General features: G+C 33.8%; 1 long non-coding RNA gene across 1 annotated transcript in view; it reads left to right on the plus strand.

Annotated features, from left to right (window-relative positions):
* Positions 1 to 7105: 7105 nt before the first annotated feature.
* Positions 7106 to 19541, plus strand: part of LOC128547019 (uncharacterized) — a 43190-nt gene continuing 30754 nt past the window's right edge. Inside the window, exons 1-2 of the long non-coding RNA XR_008366262.1 lie at positions 7106 to 7234; positions 8182 to 8233. This is a non-coding gene — a long non-coding RNA (uncharacterized LOC128547019). The remainder of the gene's footprint in view (positions 7235 to 8181; positions 8234 to 19541) is intronic.

The following is a 19541-nucleotide window of genomic DNA, read 5'->3' on the forward strand; positions in this document are numbered from 1 at the left end:
ATATTGAGTTTGTATATGATTATATAAACGAATTTGATGAATGTATATATGTACATATAATTCTTGTAATGTATATATTTGTATATATGTTGTGCTCTCCACAATTGGGGGAAATAAAGATATCTATCTATCTATCTATCTATCTATCTAACACATACATTTTAAAAAATTGCAAAACAGCTTCATTCCCAGATAATATTTAAACACATAACCTCTGGGTAAAGAATAAGGCTCTTACTTTGTACCATAGACTCCAAACAATAGGAATAGTTACTAAATTATAATTATAATGTTTTACTAATATCTAAGAATCTCTTGTGACAAGCATGACAACTCATCAAATACCTGAGTTTTCAAGTAAACTTGACACTGGGTAAAACACATTCTTTAAATTGTATTCACACTGATTTATTTCAAGGGGAATTAATACATTTGAAAACACTCTTCTATCCCACCTTTAAGTATACATCTGAATATTTTTCACCAGAAAAGACAAAGGATGATTAAATAATAAAAGTTAATTCCATATACTGTAAAAATGAAAGATTTAAACCTTAAGCACAAATTAGTAACATATCAGAGCAGTGTAACTTTTTCATTGTAATTATGATTAGAAGTGCATCTCTTTAAGAATTTGTTTGCAATGAGATTTTTTTTCAAGAAGATAACTTATATAATTTTTGCCCAAATCTAACATAATTATAAGTTAAACCATAATCAATAAAAAAAAGTTTATGTAATATATTTTTAAAAACAGTAACAATGCATCCACATTTAATTTCTGATCAATCATGTATCAAATTTGTAAGAACGTTTTAAATAGTCTAATGCAAACATAAAAACAACTGAAAATATTGGTATGTATTATATGATACCATTTTTGCAACTTCTAGTAAGACACCTAATAGAAAAACAAACATTCCCATCCGTTACAGATATGTTCTTCTGATCTATACTGCGTACAGATTAAAACTATCCCTCTTACAGTATACAGGCGAAAGGAACTATACCCTGTATAGTACATGCATGTGATTGATGATGAATATTTTTGCAAGTTGAACACGGAAAGCTCCAGTATTTGGCTTGGATTAATTTATGATTACAATGAACAAATTGTAAGATTCACATTTTTGAAAACTAAAGCAGTTATGTTTCTAAACTAAAGAAACTTTGCAGGTGTGCTCAAATCAGCGGTGAGCATCCGAACTTTAAACAGTTAATTTTGTCTTTTTGGCCATGGAAACGTGCTTTAAATGTTTCACATGCATTGTTTATACACCCAAGCTAGTTACAGAAGTTTGAATGTAAACGAACTCTATGATAAAAGCATTAAGTAAGGATTTAAAGTTTTAATTTCCTCGATCTTTTTGTTTATTTTGGCTCACTTAACCAGCCTTATCCGCTGTACGTTGTATCACCGTGAATGTGATGCAAGCAATGCAGCGATTCGATTAATGAGAGGGAATCTTCCACTGGGATTGTGAAAGACCGCTAGTTATACCCATTTTCAAGTCCGTTGATCTCATGTTTCATCGTTTGGAACTTTAACATTCTTCAGTCATCTAAACAGCATGTCTCCATAAACCCAGATCTATCGGACTGACTTACTGAAGCCTAAGACAAAAAAGGACGCATGAAATAACATGTATGGTTAATTATTGCAAATTCATTGTTTGCGAGCCAACTTATCGGTGCTGCAAATTTATTGTTTGCGAGCCAGCTTATCGGTACGACACTTACTGATAGGTATGGAGTGTCAAGTAGCGATAGTATCTAAATTTTTAAAGTGACTGGCCTCAAGATCGTTCGATAACAAAAAAATATATATATTTTTAGATATCTGGAAATAAATGCTATATTTATTAAGAAAGCTTTAAAACTTAATTACTGACAAAGAAGATGTTACTAAAACACATGAGAATTTGCTGTTTTTACTACTATTTTACTATGAAAATTAAAAAGCGTTTGTAACGCTTTACTCCAGGTAAACTGTCTCGATTATAGATATCTATATTTTGACGCTCTGTTATATAGTTTACCAATTATTCTAACACGATCCGATTCATTTTCCTATTAAACAAAGAAGGAAGAAAGCAGTGAATTATCATACAACAAATCACTGTTCTGACGTCACAATTATTACGTCATGGCGTCAAGCGGCATAGCGGCGCGCTGGAAAAGAAACCGATTGAAAACGGGCAAATATTTAATGCATGTCATCAAGGATGTACTTTAAAATCCTTTATAACGTGTTAAAATCGAAATAATATATCTCATTTAGTGATTACGCCCTCGTGATATAATTCCTTCGCATCTGAACTCCAAGCAATGATTTATTCAACGACAAATCACTGGATGAGATATATTATTTCTTAATTTTCATATATGTGGCTGGAAAACTCCTACGTAGGCATTTCGTGAAGATGAAAGTTTTATGTGTTATATGTGAAGTATATGATATAAGTAGTTTACTGATGCCGGTAGTCACAATTCTAAGGTTAAATTAAGGTCAAGAAATAAGGTCAAAGGTCATTAAGTGCAGTTTTCACTAATTTCACTTATATGACATCATATCTTCGCCATTTAGATGAAATAAGTGAGCACAAATGGTATTTAATTGAAGCCAATGTATTTAACTATGAAAATAAATCACTAAATGCAAATTAGCTCATTTGCATATTAACTAATATTAATGAAAAAGACAAAATCGTACAAAAATACGATGAAAATTGGCATGTATGTACAGCTGTACAATATTTAATGTTTTATATTTAATTTTAATGATTTAAAAAACAGAAAGGTAACAAATGATATGTAGGATACTCATTTCTTGATAAACGCAACTGTTTATATCGCCATCAAATGTGTTTTATGTGTAGATACTGCTAGAAGTGGGTGGGACGAGTTAACTTCTGACCAACAGTTATCTTTAGCATAATTGTGTAGTTGTTTTCACAAAAGCAAGGCAATTCTTTTGTATTAGGTACATATCTGCCGGCTATTTCAAACTGTGAACCTATGTCACACAGCAGCCAATATGGCTGCCATTGTTTTCAAAATGGCGACCAAAACAACAACCAAAGGTAAGTATGTTCAAAAGTATGCATATATATGAGCGTTTACATAAGTTTTAATGTAATTTATTGCAATATTAAGATTGATAAATACAACTGATAATAAGACCGTACGCCATGTAGGCAACCTCAGATAACCAAAATGGCGCTCATTTTTTCAAAATGCCTGCCAAATGTCAATATGGTAAGGTATCTTTGCAAACATTATAGAGTTTACATAGTTGTTTTATGTAGTTTAGCACAGTATTGTGATTGAAAAACATTACTGTTCTAAATCAGGTTGACACCATCTCAGACAACCAATAAGACAGCCACTTTTCACAATGACCGTCAAGAAGTCAGTATGTTCAGTTTTTCTAATTTACTGTAGAAATAACAAAAGGTTTTATGTAAGGTCTTGAAGTATTTTGACGGATAATTAAACGATATACTATTCAAACATATATTAGGTTTACAAATAGGATAGCCTAAATTGGTATCAATAGTATACTTGGTATAACGACTGGACACTAAACGTATCTAGTGGTATAGAGAAGGCAAATGTGTATCTTTGGCATATCGGCAGGCAAACTTGGCTTTTCATACATGCCTATATGGATATTCTTAGGATACAAACAGGCAAAGTGATATATAGTCAGGCCATTTTTGGTATCATTTGTTTACAGACACGCCATCCGAGCTAAATATTGATGCCACTATCGGTATCGAGGGTATACAGACATGCCACTCTGGGTATCCTGTGTATGCAGACTGGCCCTACTTGCTAAACATACAGACATCTAGGGAAACCCTGGCTATACATATAGACAACAATAGGTAGCCTTGATACAGAGACAGATAAAATGGGTATCCTAGTTATACTGGAAAATTATCCTGGGTATACATACATGTACATTCCACTATAGGTATCTTAGTTATACAATCATTCACTCTGTGTGTTTTGTGCATACATGTATAGCCGCCCTGACCATACATACAGTCCACTTTGGGTACCTTGGCAATGAAGACAGGTCATGGGTATACAGAAAGGCCTATCTGTGTATCCTGTGCATACAGACAGGTCATATTGGCGACACATGTATACAAACTGACAAATACTGGTATACTGAATACACAGACAGGTTATTCTGGGTATTCTGGACATACAGAAGGGCAAACCGAGTTTCCTTGCAACTCTGGATTTTCTGTGTATACAGACATGTCATCCTGGCTTTACAGTTGTATATAAAGGACACTAAGGGTATCTTCGATTTACATACACACCATTCTGGGTATCTTGGGTATATAGACACGCCATTGCGGCTATACATTCAGGTCACCTTGGATGGCATTGGTATACAGACAGGTTACCTATGCATCTACGGTATAAAGCCATGCCACTCTGTGTAGCCTGGATATACGAACATGTCATCGTGGCCATATATACTGGCCATTACAGATATCCCGGTTTTACATAATAAGCGTTTCTGGGTAAAAAAAATGGGTATACAGGCAGACCATCGTTGCTATACACTAGGCCAGTATATGCGTTGAGTATGCGGGGTATATAGACAGGTCAACTGAGTGCATCCTAGGTAGGGCACCTTAAGTATCCTAGGTGTACAAAAATCCTGACCATTTACTTAATGTCACCACTATGAATATCCTGGGTATAAATACATGCCACCGGTGAACCCTAGGTATAAAGGCAGGTCTATCTGGGTATCCTTGTTATACTGTCAGGTCATCTTGGCTATAAATACAGACCATTATTAGATCCTGGGTAATGCTTTTTGTTTACATAAAGACCACTCTGGGTATACTGGGTATATAGGTCTCCTGGTTATATAAACAGAAAACTATGGGTATCCTAGGTGTACAAACAGGCCTCTCGTGGTATCCATTGTATACATACAGGCTTTCTGGGCTATATATGTATGCCAATACGGATATCCTTGATATACATAAAGACCGGCAATGTATCCAAGGTAGACAGGTCATTCTTGGTAAGTAATATGGATAAACATTCAGGTCAGGTTAGTGATACATACAGATACACTTTGAGTGGCCTTGGCATAAAAAGAGGCAACTGTCGGTACCTTAGGTATAGATGCAAGACATTTTGGGTATCTGGGTTATACAGACTGACAACATGTGTATCCTGTTTATACAGACAGACCATCATAGATATACATATATGCCAGTTATATACATACTAATTATGCTTCACAACTTTGCATCGATAGCGTAAAAAAATGGATCTATGTTTACATGCATACAAAGGATACTACGGGTGACATGTATGACTGTATTCCTATAATACCCAACGTAACATATCATATACTAATGTGGATTGCAAGACGAAATGTTGCAGTTAAATGTGCAAATGCTACCGATCCAACCAGGTTTGCATGTTTGAATGTGCATGCGAGGCTATTTATATACCAACTTTAGAAATGTACATGGCATCAAGGACAATAAAGTTGTGACATTTTTAAAACAAAGTCCTATGATATTGTATATAGAGAAAAGACTATGAGCAAGATTGAACTGCGTAAACTACGTTGTGCAGTATTTGTATAAATGTTAAATACAAATAATATATATTCTTAATGCATGCAATATTTACAAGCTTTACTTGGACATTTATAAAACTGATAAGATTCTTATTAATGGTTAAGAACAGATATATGTGTACTAAATGAACGTTTTAAATGCATGTTTGATACATTTCATTTAATATTCATGAGTATGCAAATGAGCTGAAAAGCTCTTAATTAATATTTATGAAGTACATTATTCCAAAATCGAAATATCTTACTATCTCAAAATATGGTTTATATTTGAGAAATGTAAATATTGTCAGTTCTTTAAATATTTGTTTTTTCATGATTAATATACCCCACCCACTTTTGACAGTGTTTAGTCGTGCAAACAGTAAATAATTGTACAAACAGATATATATTTATATAAAGTAATGTTTCAAATGTAATATTGCTAATTTTTGTCCATTTATAAACACAAATAGTGAAGATTTTATCTTTGTATTATTTAATAATAACATTTTTAACGAATTATCTGCCCACTTTTTAAGTTTTCATGAATACTCACAAGTATGTAAATGAGAAAATTTTTGAATAAGTGTTTGTAAATAAATGTACAAAGCCCTGGCTTCATTTTGATACCATTGTTGTTATTCTACACCAATAAATGACCAAAATACAAGGTATTTTATGTGACACACATGAAAATATGCACCGAATGACTTTTGACCTCGTTTATTTCACTATAAAGGGCATCTCAAGCGTGACTACCGGGCAAGTCTTTCTTGTGGCACATAGTAGATGACGTTTAACATGGTAGTCGTCCATCTTCAGAGAATGCCTATGCAAGTCACAATTTTTAAAATTCTAGGTATACTTATAACTCTATTGGTTACGACGAAGGGAAAATGACCTTTATTGCCGTGTTGGTTCGATGTTTGATTCCCGACGCAGTCATCTTTTTTTCTTGATTTTGGATTTTTTAAAATATTTTAGTAACAAAAACTCTTATTCTAATGTTCATGATATGACCAATAATTTGAGAGAAAGATTTTTAGACAAATCTGGAGGCAAGTGCCTTTAAGTTATGAAAAGCAATTAAAATAAAACAAGGTTGAGTGTTTATATATAACATTAAATTTAAGACCGATTATAATACAAATGGCTTAATTTTATCATTTCTAGCATATTGTATATGTTTATGAATATTGTCGGGCATTAGAAAATGTTTAAGTCTATTAAATGAATTCAGATCCAGAATATAAACTGAAATTTAGATATAATGCTATGTGTACCATATCAAACATCATATATAAATGCAAAACTCTTCAGTATTATCTTGAAAATTGATATTTAAATAAAATGACTTATCACCAAGTTTTTAACCGTACATTTAGCTCTTTGTTCCTTTTAGTTGTATTACATGTGCATTGATAAATACCGGGTAAGGTTTGTGTCACTGATTACGTAAAGTGCTATCTGTTATTTGCACATGGTTATAAGTGTTCAGGAGATATCATATGTGGTGTGGTGTCTCTGGACTTCAGCCTAACATTATTTGAAAACGCCTTCGATGTGTGATTACGTTTTCTTTAAAAGATTTACGAGAGTGTGTATAAATGCGTTTCAGTTCTACGTGTAAGTACATCATTTTTCTTGTTTCCATTATATCAAGATTATTTTCATTACATTTTAGGATCTGTTCACACTGACTTAAAAGCTATTTGGAGAATGAATCAATTTAATGTATGAACGTTCAGGATTAGGGCATACACAATACAATGACATGCTTTTCTTTTGTAACACTGCTTTGAAAATGGTACAACTTTTCATATCAGAATTGACATACAATAGACATATATAATTTCTTTCACACAACTGTAAAGGATAAGATGAAAACAAAACGAGTCGCTGTATTTCATAAAATCTCAGAAATATTTGGTAAACGAACAACATCTCTTCCAGTAATACATGTGGATACAACTGGACACTTAAAGTATTCTCAAAATGTTGTTCGCTTTAAAAAAATAAAGCATGTGTAAAGAAATCAAAATAAACAATTGCTGCATTTCAACGTTAACAGGTAATTAGTTAAAACCAGCTCATTGACAGTTGAAAGCTTTTAAAGATTTTGAACTCTTTGAAAGTGGTATCCCTTTATGTAGTCCTTTTCAACATTCGATTCATTTATCAGTTAATTGGCAATTGTTTTGTAAGGAAATATACACGTAATAAATAAATGCTGTTCATTTATAAGTAAAACAACTCTTCCTTTCTATGATTTGTTGTTGTTTCAATTTTATTTCAAAATATGAAGCTAGTCGTTAAATTTTAAGTTTGACACATTTATGTAAAAACTAACTTTTAGCTATATTACATATATATATTGCACGCTATCGTTTTGTATACTGATAATTTATATCAAATTTATCTTACATCATTAGTAACATGTATATAACATATACAAATTTCTAACTTTCATGTCAAAACTATTGCCAATTATGCAATTGCCATGTACATCGCATTGCTTTATACCGATTGCCTTTAGAACACCAAAATAATGACACATTCTTTTATACTTTAAGGATCAGGCGACTACAGATTGTTACAGCAAAATCTTGATGACAGAAAATCCAGGTAGGTTGCAGCAAAGCCGTATATACTAGTAATATTAATAAATTAAAGTATTCTTTATCATTAATGGGACGCAGAATTTGACATTAGAAAAAAGTCAATCTGACTAAATTACTTGACCTTCTTGGAAACTTGCACCATTCCGACGACTTGTTTCAACAAGCATTTGGCTGATCTATCAAAATAGCGTGGAATGAAAAAGGGTGAGAAACATGTGCAGTAAGTCCGGGACTCGAATCTGCCGACTAAGCTAACCGGCTGGATGATATCTTACGCCACCAAGTCCGTACCATAACAAATACTTTCTCTCAAAATATGAGGGCGTAGTTCCGATGTGGTTGTCATGAGAATTATAAATATGAAAAACCCAGGCTTAATATACATTAAACGATTATAGTTACAAAAGTTGACTTGCTTGCAATGAGGACCTATAAATGATCCCATGATCAATTTTCCACTTGGTAATCACAAAATTCAATGCACATAATATTGAAAAGCTTTTGATAATGTATTTTCTTAAAAGTCTTTAGAATATGCTTAAAAGGACGAGTCAAACTTTCAAATCTCTTTCACAAAACTTACTATTAGACAGCAGGAATTTCAATGATCAAAACTCGACAAAAATACAATTATCCTTACTTTAGGCCATTTAAAATGTGTCCTCGAATTCTCCACTAAACTTTTCATTACTTTGTTTTCACGGATTTTACAAATTATAATAGGTAAAAGTATTATTATTATTATTATTATACCAGATTTAAAGTAGATATCTCGGAAGCACAAATTTCCACAATCCCAGCCTCGGAGCCAAGCAATTTGCAAAACAAAAATAAGCATTAACGGCGTGTTACTTCAAAAGTCTAATACTAGCGAGTACATATTCATTTTATGCAAAATATAGGTAGAATGGAAGTAGGAGAGGGGGTTGAAGGAGAAAGTAGAACAAGGATGAATATACAAAGGAAAAGTCACGTTCCTTAACCACAGTTCGACGACAGTTACAGTAGCGCCGACACTCATGTACAAAACCTACACATACACACGCACGTGCGCGTGCACACACACACGCGCGCGCACGCACGCACGCTCGCACGCATACACACACACAAATACACAGAAATATAGACAAGTAAAATATAACAACATTGTAGGACACCGTTCAAGACACACAAGCACACAAACGCAGACAAATAATCGGGCATCGCCTTAGGATTCCGGCAGCCAAAAGTAAGATGGGAATGATACTTACTCATAAAGGCTGCTGTCATTCACGTAAAAGATTGGGATCGGACAAGTTGAAAATACAATACCATCTAAAGTTAATTGAATTATAAAGAAGTTTAAGGAAAACTATCATATAGTGTAATGACCAAGTAAATGTTGTATTAATAGCTACACTTACACTCATCTGAGTAGCAGTCAGTTTATGTGCGAGTTTATTAAGGCTGATCTTTTCTAGAGCCTTTTCTCAACAGCAACAAATTTACCCTACCGCGTTTCAGTATGTATCACTTTGCATTCTACGGAAATGAGCATTTCCTATTGCATGCTAGGAAAATATGACGGCGTAAGAATTTAAGATAGCAGGGTACACCTAGATGCGAAAATTTTGGGCACGGACGGTTTTATATGTAGCGAGTCGCAATATTGCACTTCCCTTATGAGCAGAATCAGAGTGGCTATTTTATAAATTGCGTGCATGTTTTGTTCTTTTAATTAATGGCAAGATCAGGATTCTCATACAAGAACAAAGAAAGTTATCAAAACAAAAGGTTTACACCATCCATGAAAAATAGCATGCCAAAATCATCAATTTTGCACTTTTTGAACAACCTGCAATGATCCCGCTGCAAGAACAATTATATTGCATTTCTCAATTTAATAGTCCTTATTGAACGTCAGGATATAAACGGAATGGGGACCCATCCAGCTCGTTTTTGCACAAAATAGCGAAAATGTTCCTGAGTATCAATCATGCCCTTTTCCCTGTTCAAAGCACAGAACCCTTCCGTGATTTGAATTTTTCCGCGAAAAGGTGTCTCATTGATCATACAAAGCTACCAGCAGTTAGTTTTCCAACTGACATCAGAATTTTACATGTATCGGCTGTATAAATTTTCTAAAGAATTAATAATCATTATCTCTCACCTTAACTTACAGACATCCAAAATCACGAAGTTCTATTTATAACAAATACTGACGGGGGCCAAAATTCGAAGTGTACCCTGCTACCTTAATGTCTCGAAAAGAGAAATAGAAAGACGCGAAAATCGGTAAATTCAGCGGGTTGTATTTAATGAACTGTAGCTTTCTTATATAAAAGTTAACACCCCCTGTTTCTTTTTGTTTTCCTTAAGTAGCGATGTAGTTCTTTATGGGAATAAAAGTCTAAGAAAGTCTTATTTGTATTTTTCATAAAGTGTGCTCGATCACAGCATTTTGTTTGTTTACAAAGTTGTACATATGAACAGATATTGTGGTCAAGGAAGGCCACGTTCCAAAACTCTAAAAAAGTATAGTCTTATATGCTAGAAAATGTCGAAAGACCGTTCTGAAGTCAATTTCTTTTATATGAAATAAAGAAAAGCCGGATTTAGTGGCGTTGAGCCTTAATTCATTATGTATTTGTTATTGTTGTAAAAATATAACGGGGGTGCCTCGCAACTGAAAACGGAAAGACTTCGATTCGAAAAAAATTTTTGATAAAGGTCCATAGTACTGTAGTTACTATAAGGTATTCATTTCGTAGACTGCCTTATTATGCCCTTGCACTGCTTATCCCACTTTGATTTGTGTGTTTACATTTTTATCAATGAGAACGATGGTGTCGATCCAGAGCTGAGATGAATGGGCGTTAATCTTTATCAGTTTAAGCAAACCTGGTATGTTAGAAAGAAAAACTCACAACAACGGTACATATTACACTGGTATTGTTCAAAATATCCCGTAAATTATACGTGCTTGAATAGATACGTCACTTATTTATTCTATCATATCTCAAGTAAATTACATACTAAACTAACTAAAGTTATAGTATAATAAGGACATGAGAAGGTTATAATGAAAAATTATAGATAAGAAGATATTTAACTGCACCTTTTATTTACAACCTCAAATGCAAATGCAATGCAAATTAAACATAACAGTATATAACACAATAGCTGGTATGAACAATAACTCCGTAGCATCGACTACCATGTAACAAAACGGGCACTTTATAGCTATTCAATATACTGGCACACAATGTTTGAAAATGCAAATCAAATATCAATGTACTACGAAACTATACTTGTCAAACAATACACTGAAAGTATAACATACAATACAACACAATGTAGTACCGGCGTTCCATAATTTACAACAGGAAAAAATTGGCATATTCGGTTTATGAGGAAATTACTAGCTAAACATCACATTACACAACTTTCAACACAAATTTAACAACTAATACAAATGAAATATCTAAAATTCCTCTTTCGAAACAAATAATTAACAGAAGTCAGAAAAAAGTAAAATGATGAAGCAAAATCTGTCTTTTTACTACAGATACCTTGAGTCAGTGTGTGACAAAGAAGACCAATCAGAAAAGTTAATTCAGATCCAACATTTTAACAAATTAATATTTTATTTTCGATACCAAATAAACACACATACACACCGCCTTTATACGATTTCTTATGCGACACAAATTATTATGCATGGGACGTATTTGTTTGTTGGTTTCATTTTTTTTTTCTTTTCTTTTTTTTAATTTTTACATTATTTTTTTTGCTGTCATGTTTTATATCACAATGGTTATGAAAATTTAAGCTGCACAGCACTATACAAAAATTACTTAATCAAATTTCGAATAAGTTTCCGATCCGTCTCAACGGCACGGTATTAAGATGAAATTTGTTTTGGGAAACAGGGAAAAGGGCATAAGATTTCAAATGATACAGGATTTTTTACCTCGCTTTCTATTCAATGATCAAATGACAATTTCCCTCCTTTTTTGAAAGCTAAAAACCGGCTGAACAATCACGTGTCATGTTGTCTAGAAATAACAGCATTTTCCTTCCCAGTTTACGCATGTCTTTGTTCACGCCCTTTTGGCGTTTAATAAATGTTTTATTTAGTTTAATTTAGGGTATAGTAGTTCATTTAAGCTCGGTTAAAATAATGTTTTGTTTGTCATACATGTTTTACTCTAAGCTACGTAGTTCAAACCAAGTGAATCATGTTTGATATTTTTAACATCTTGGGTTCATAGTTTTTGCAATCATTTTCATCTGATATAATTAAAGGCGCTCGTGATAATTTTTCCGGACGGGTCGATATCTACCCCAACACCCTGCCAATTTGGTTCGATATAGCTCATTGCAGAGTTGGAGCGGTCTTCTGCGCATGCCCGGAAGTGATTATCTAAAGTCGCATTATTGCTATTCGCACGTATTTAGTGTATAATATGTATGATATACTGACTATTGAGTCACAGCCGTTTCTAATCCCGTACCGTACCCATACCGTAAATCGGTATTCGTAAACTATAGGTTTTGTTTGGAGACGGGCGAAAACTTACATCGTTTTATGACCTCAAAATACTTCAGAATCACGTTAAAATCCGCTTATCAAAAAATCTGCCGTTTGATAATTTGATATATCTCTGAGTCATTTGCTCAAACATTGAAAGAGTCTCCGTGGCATTTGTCGAGAAACCTTTAACCTTCAAACTTAGTGGGATAATTGGCTAAATGGAATGGATAATACCTATTGCTTCTAAGACCAATATTTTAAAGGTAAAGGATGCGGCAGCCGAAATGATGAAATGATTTCTTCCTATAGAAATCCAGAAAAAATGTTTCTACAATCACACTTTTAGCGAGTTTATTCAAATGTTCCTAAGGTGAGCGACCTTGGGCCATTTGATCCTCATGTTAAATATCTCTGCCTTAAGCTGTGGACAAATACTGAAAACTGTCAAGAGTTTGGCTGAATATATGCCCTTGTTTGAAATAAAAATTGATTACGTATTTCGTACCAACCTGCGTTGTATAAATGCCCAACACACCCCACCTCGTTGTAATTTGATTTAAGCGAAATCTAATATGGTGACCTATCAATTTTCTTTTTGTTTTAGGTTAGGCAGACATAACCAAAGGTATGTGCAGAGTTTGACTTAATTCTATTATGTGAAACTCGACAAAATAGCAGAAGTACCAACTTAAAACTGACAAAAATATGCAAAAACAGCCCTTAGGTCTGCTGAACAAGTCTTCCTTTCTTTACAAAATCTTTTTTTTTTATTTCTCTGAGATGCTTCAAATAGATAAATTGTTTTCCGTTATAAAAATGCTTAGATATCAAATTTATGCTGGTTATTGTACTCAACTGAAATATATTTTAGGAGTATAGAAATTTTGAAAAATGTTAAAAATAGAATCATATCTAGGGGCAAATAAAATTAAAACAAAGCTGGTGACGTAGTATTTTTATTTCATTTTTCAATACATCAAAACATGATACACAAATGTATTTAAATACAGAACATTTCATCAAAATCTATTATTGGGAAAAAAATACGAAACTATAGCGAGCGTCCGTAAGCAAAAATCAAAGCCATGCGAACTTTTGACACACTGGCTCAACTGAAAGCATGTCCTTCCACTGCGAGGATCTTATCTACCAATGCTCTGTAGTACAGTTTGCAGATTGCATCTAAAGTCATCGGCAGTTTCATTTTTTAAACCATCGCTTCCATCCTGGGAATACGATATTTGTTGCTACCAACCGAAAACAAAAATGTAATGGTCTAAAGTCCACCCTTTTAAGTTCTTTAACATAAGTAATTTCTTTTTTTTTTTATGAATCAACGCGTCAGATATCGGAGTGGTCTTCGATCTATACAAAATCATTGAGCATTTCATAATTGCTGATGCTGAAGCGTATCTGTTTGAAGCTGAGGTTATTCTCCTCTTGCTGATTGTAGAATTTTTTCCCCACCGTGGCGAAAGCTTTGGCCTTGCCAACACCACACTTTCATGCACTTCTTTCCTCTTAACCACGGAATCACATGTCTTAGCCGACTTACTTACCTAATTCCTAAAGTAATATTTCTTATCAAATTTCTTATTATAGCTTTAGTTTTTAAAAGAGATATGATATTTAAAATATTACCAGGATTCATCGGGAAAGTTAAAGTTGTTCAAGAGAAAATTGATTGATTATTTAGCATTCAAAACACTATTTATATAAAATAAAGCCGATTAAAGACTATTAGGAATAGCTGTAATGTGCTCCGAAAACAAAAATCATATTTTCAACTATTTTAGTTTGAAAGTCACTAATTCAAATCCTTCTTTGTTTAATATGAAAAACGACCATGATGTATATAGCTTCAAAGAACATCCTTTTCCCCGCCCCTTCTTTACATGAAATTTCTATCATAAAATAATGAACAGAAAATAATTTTGACTTTGATTTGCAAGACTAAATCAGATCAAGCAGTGACAGAGTGAAAGATTCTTATTAAAGCTCCATACTTCACGAACATGTGCAAACACGGAGAAACTTGGGATATTTTTACTACGGACTTCACCATGGAAGCAATTTGTTTGATCAAAGAACTTACCTTATTCCCCAATGTAATATATATCGTCATTGTAATATACATGTATATGTATTGATCTACCGAGATGGCTTATTGACACACAAACAGAACAAGACCCGAAATATGATATCATAGGCGGAGCTTAATCTATCTTGTAGACTTGCTTACTACATCCTCTTTTACCTTTAGATTAGAACTCATCAATAATCAGAATACATAAATTGTTTAAAATAATCAAACGTTCAAATATATGCTAAAAACATGAAAATTCTGTTCTAATAAAATAAGCTAGTTAGTTAGCAAGTCTATTATCATAATATCTCCTCTTTTTTCAGCAAAGTTCATTAACCCTTGTTATCAACATAATCAGTTTATACAGCATCTGCTTTAGCTAGTTAGAAATAAGCTAGTTAGCAAGTCTATTATCATAATATCTCCTCTTTTTTCAGCAAAGTTCATTAACCCTTGTTATCAACATAATCAGTTTATAGAGGATCTGCTTTAGCTAAGTACGTTTAAAATGTCGCTGTTAATTGAAATATCCTGGGAAAGTCCTCGGAATGTTCCGTCGTTATCTAATGGTTTCGTGTTTTATCTCAAAACCCTAACATAAGTACAATCAGCTGTTATTTCTATCAAAATTATAAATTAAGTTTTGAGTTCTACCGCCCAAGAACTAATTATAATGTAATTGTGAAACCAACAAGTAATAATTCCCAAGAGTAACATAATATTTTCACACACAGATCATTTGTCCAAAGAATAATAAATCCAGCAAGCGAATATAAAATGACTACCCTGCTATGGTAGCAAATAGGGCATTATTATGGCCCCACATCACTTAGGAGACTAATCCTGTGTACTGAAACATGTGAAATTATGTCACTGATTAATCCAATTGTTCATTGACAAAACGTCTAGGCGGTCGTCGTGTTATCAGTGATAAAACTGATATATTGTTCGACTACTGTGTTGGTCTCGTGTCTCGCGTGCGGATATCTGGAAACATAATCTGAGATCATTAAACTACCTGGTCTATAAATCGTCTAGAAAAACATACGTTAACAACTTCAAACACCAACGTTCTAACCTTGGTGACTGTATATTCTTTACGTTGTTGGAGATTGATTGAAGTGCAACGTGATCCGTTATCAATTTGAATTGCTTGCCGAATAAGTACAAATGGAAATGTTGAATCATGATAACAACACTTAAAGCTTCCCTCTCTCTGTTTGCGAACAGCGCGCTTGTACTTAATTGTAAGCTTTGCTTCTATGCGCCACGATTTTTCCTTTCAGAATAAGTATTCCTGAACAGCCTACTGGGCTGCCCTCTACCCAGAGTTCAGTTTCTTTTCTCGGGTCAAAATAGTGAAGTGAACGATTTTTCCTGATCGTCATTCCATTCGAATTTTACATCCTGAAGTCGTCGTAATGGTTCCGTTAGGACTGAATAGCCATCTATGAACTTAGATAAATAGTTTGTGAGACCAAAAAATGAATGGATTTCGGATACAGAATTTGGTCTGTTCATGTTTTCTACTGCATCTACCTTGTCATAAAATTCCCGATTCCGAAAACACGTACACATAAAACTTGATTTTTGATTGGCCGAAAACATTAATTCTTGTTCAATGTCAGGTTACGTTCTTGAAGACGTTGAAGTAATGCTCGCACGCGTCTTGCCGTAGCATACGATATCGTCAGCAATGTTTTACACGCATGTCAAACTCTGAAGTGCTTGACGAAGCTCATTTTGGAAGAGAATCGGTGCTGCTGACACTCCAAAATTTAAACGTTTATATCGAAAAAGTCCAACATGTGTCTGAAACGTTGTCATTACACGTGATGACTCATCCAGTTCAATTTGATAGAAAGCTTTTTACAGATCGAGATGCGAAAACACTTTTGATTGCGGTGTTGGCTTTCCCCATATCTATGCACACTCTTACTTCTCCCGGTGAATTTGGTTTTGGAGCAGCTACCAGGTTCGATACCCATGTTGTTGGTACACCTTCCACTTTTTCAATAACATCCATATCCTCCACAACTTTTAAGTTCCTGCTCAACTTGCTCGCGCACATGAAATGACACTCTCCTAGGAGGCTGAGCTACTGGCACAACACTTTCATCAATGTGGAACTTAACTTTTCTGTCTTTCAGACATCCTAACTCAGTGAAAACTTGCGAGTATTCCTCAGTAAGTCCTTCATACTCGTCTTTGGTTTGAACAGATTGTATATGCGGTAAAATCCCAATCTCTAATGACAGCTCATAACTAATCAATGATTCTTTATTACCCGTAACGATATGGAAATCTCTGGTCACGAATTTTGAGTCCGACTCAACAAGCAAAGAACATTTACCTTGGAATGGCAGTGGAGACTTCTGTCCAAATGCGAACGCTTTCGTGGTCGTTTTCTTGATTTTCAGTGATTTTGTTTTTCATTCTCCCAAGGTCAATTTCACTAACAATATTGATTGATGAACCGCTATCAATCAAAACATTCACACCTACGCCATTTAATTTTATCCTTTGGTACTTTTTTCCCATCTGACATAAATCCAAATAGCACATCACATTCATCCGAATTGCAATCCGTCGCGTATTCATCTGTTAAAACTTCTAAATCCGGTTGTTCATCCTCGATCAATGTCACCTCCTTCTTACGTTTTCTACAAACCGATATATAATGGTTCTTCTTATGGCAATAATTACATTCTGCTCCAAGCGCGGGGCAACGTGATATATGTAGGTATTTTCCTCCACAGTTACGACATTTCTTGCTGGTTTGTTGAGGACTGATTCGCCTTCCCGACGACGAGCCTGCTTGCGGTAAACCTTGGTATGAACAAGAACGTTGTTGCGAACGTTGTGGTACGAATGCTTTTGATTTCCGACTAAAATATGGATTGCTTTTTACACGCACTACCTGATGACTAGTGTCTTTTGACATACTTGTTGCTTGCGGAATTTCCATTGTTCTCATCATTGTAAGTAAGTCGTTAAGTGATTTTTCTGAATCTTGCAAACATCGCATTCTCATTTTTGCGAAGTAACATCCTGTATGATTTGGCTTTTAATTTCTGACTCAGTAGTAGTATAGAAAATACCGCTATGGGCGCAGTTTGACCCAATTTTGACCTTAACATTTGTCCAAAACTGATCAATGCTGACCAATTCAAAACCATTCGGTTTGGCCAATTTAAAAAAATCAGTTTGATGGCAAGGTCCACTCACACAATTAAAAAAAACCCACAGGTTTTAAATCCAGTGAAAAAATAAAAAGCTTTAAATACATATGATATAGACGATTTTACAGAATAAAATAAATTGTTTGAAAGAAAGAAGATTTACATAAATCCTCATTATGTTACAGCAAAGAAATGGTAGAAAAATGACAATGGCTACCTGTTCATGTTGTGGAAGAATGAAATCAAAGTTTGTTAAAGTACAGGGGGTAATTTAGATATTCATAAAGCAATCTTACCTTTATTACCTCAGAAAGGTTTAACACTCCCAGGATATAACTATTGTGGACCAGGAAATCCTTTAGATAATGGACCTCCTGTTAATGAACTAGACGCAGTATGTATGGACCATGACTTTTGCTACGACAGTGGTGTACAAAAGGTACATGTGACAAGCAAATGCTTTCCAACTTAAATAACACTAAATCAAAAACACTTGGAGAAAAAATTGCAAAACATTTAGTTGTAATACCGGCAATTAAAACGAAATACAAATTTGGGCTCGGACGTAGGTCCTCGGGAGCTGGAAGCTCACCTGGAAAAAAGTAAAAAAAAAACAAAAACGGGAAAAGGGGGTAAAGTATTTACTTGAACGTAAGTCCTCGGGAGCTAAAAGCTGCCGCATGCGTCAGGGGACTAAGGTCCACTCACTCAAAAATACCACCGAAATAACATGGAGTGATGAATTAGCAGAAGAATTACATAAACCAATTAAACGAAAATTTATTAAACGAAGAGTAATAGTTAATGATATTGATTATACTTGGTCTGCTGATTCAGTTGATATGCAAGCTTTTTCAAAATATAGTAAAGGTATAAAGCACTTGTTAACTGTTATTGATATATTCAGCAAATATGGGTTATTCCATTAAAGAATAAAACTGGAGAATCTGTTACAGAAGTATTTGAAAAAATAATTTTAAAAGGTAGAACACCTACAAATTTATGGGTAGATGAAGGAAAAGAATTTTATAATAAAAGTTTGAATCATTTTTGAATGAAAATAAGATTAACATGTATCATACATTTAATGAAGGAAAAGCTGTAATAATCGAAAAATTTAACAGAAGTTTAAAAAGAATAATGTGGAAATATTTTACAGCAAATAATACGTACACTTATTAAGATAATTTGCAGGATATGGTTGACAAATATGAAAAAATCTAGTATAAAAATGACACCGACTGAAGCGAGTAAAACTTAAACAAAGGTACTGTTTACTTTAATTTATATGGTAATTTAAAGATACCAAGGAGTAAACCAAAATTTAAAATTGGTGATTGCGTTCGCTTAAGCAAACTTAAACGACATTTTGAAAAAGGATATACACCAATAGGAAATATTCATAATTTATGGAATTAATAACACAATCCCAGAACATACACTATAAAAGATTTGAATAATGAAATAATTCAGGGTTCATTTTATGAGCAAGAACTTTTACCTACTAAACAAGAGGTTTTTAGAATAG

The sequence above is a fragment of the Mercenaria mercenaria genome, chromosome 11 (genome assembly GCF_021730395.1).
Source record: "Mercenaria mercenaria strain notata chromosome 11, MADL_Memer_1, whole genome shotgun sequence".
Taxonomy (NCBI): Eukaryota; Metazoa; Mollusca; class Bivalvia; order Venerida; family Veneridae; genus Mercenaria; species Mercenaria mercenaria.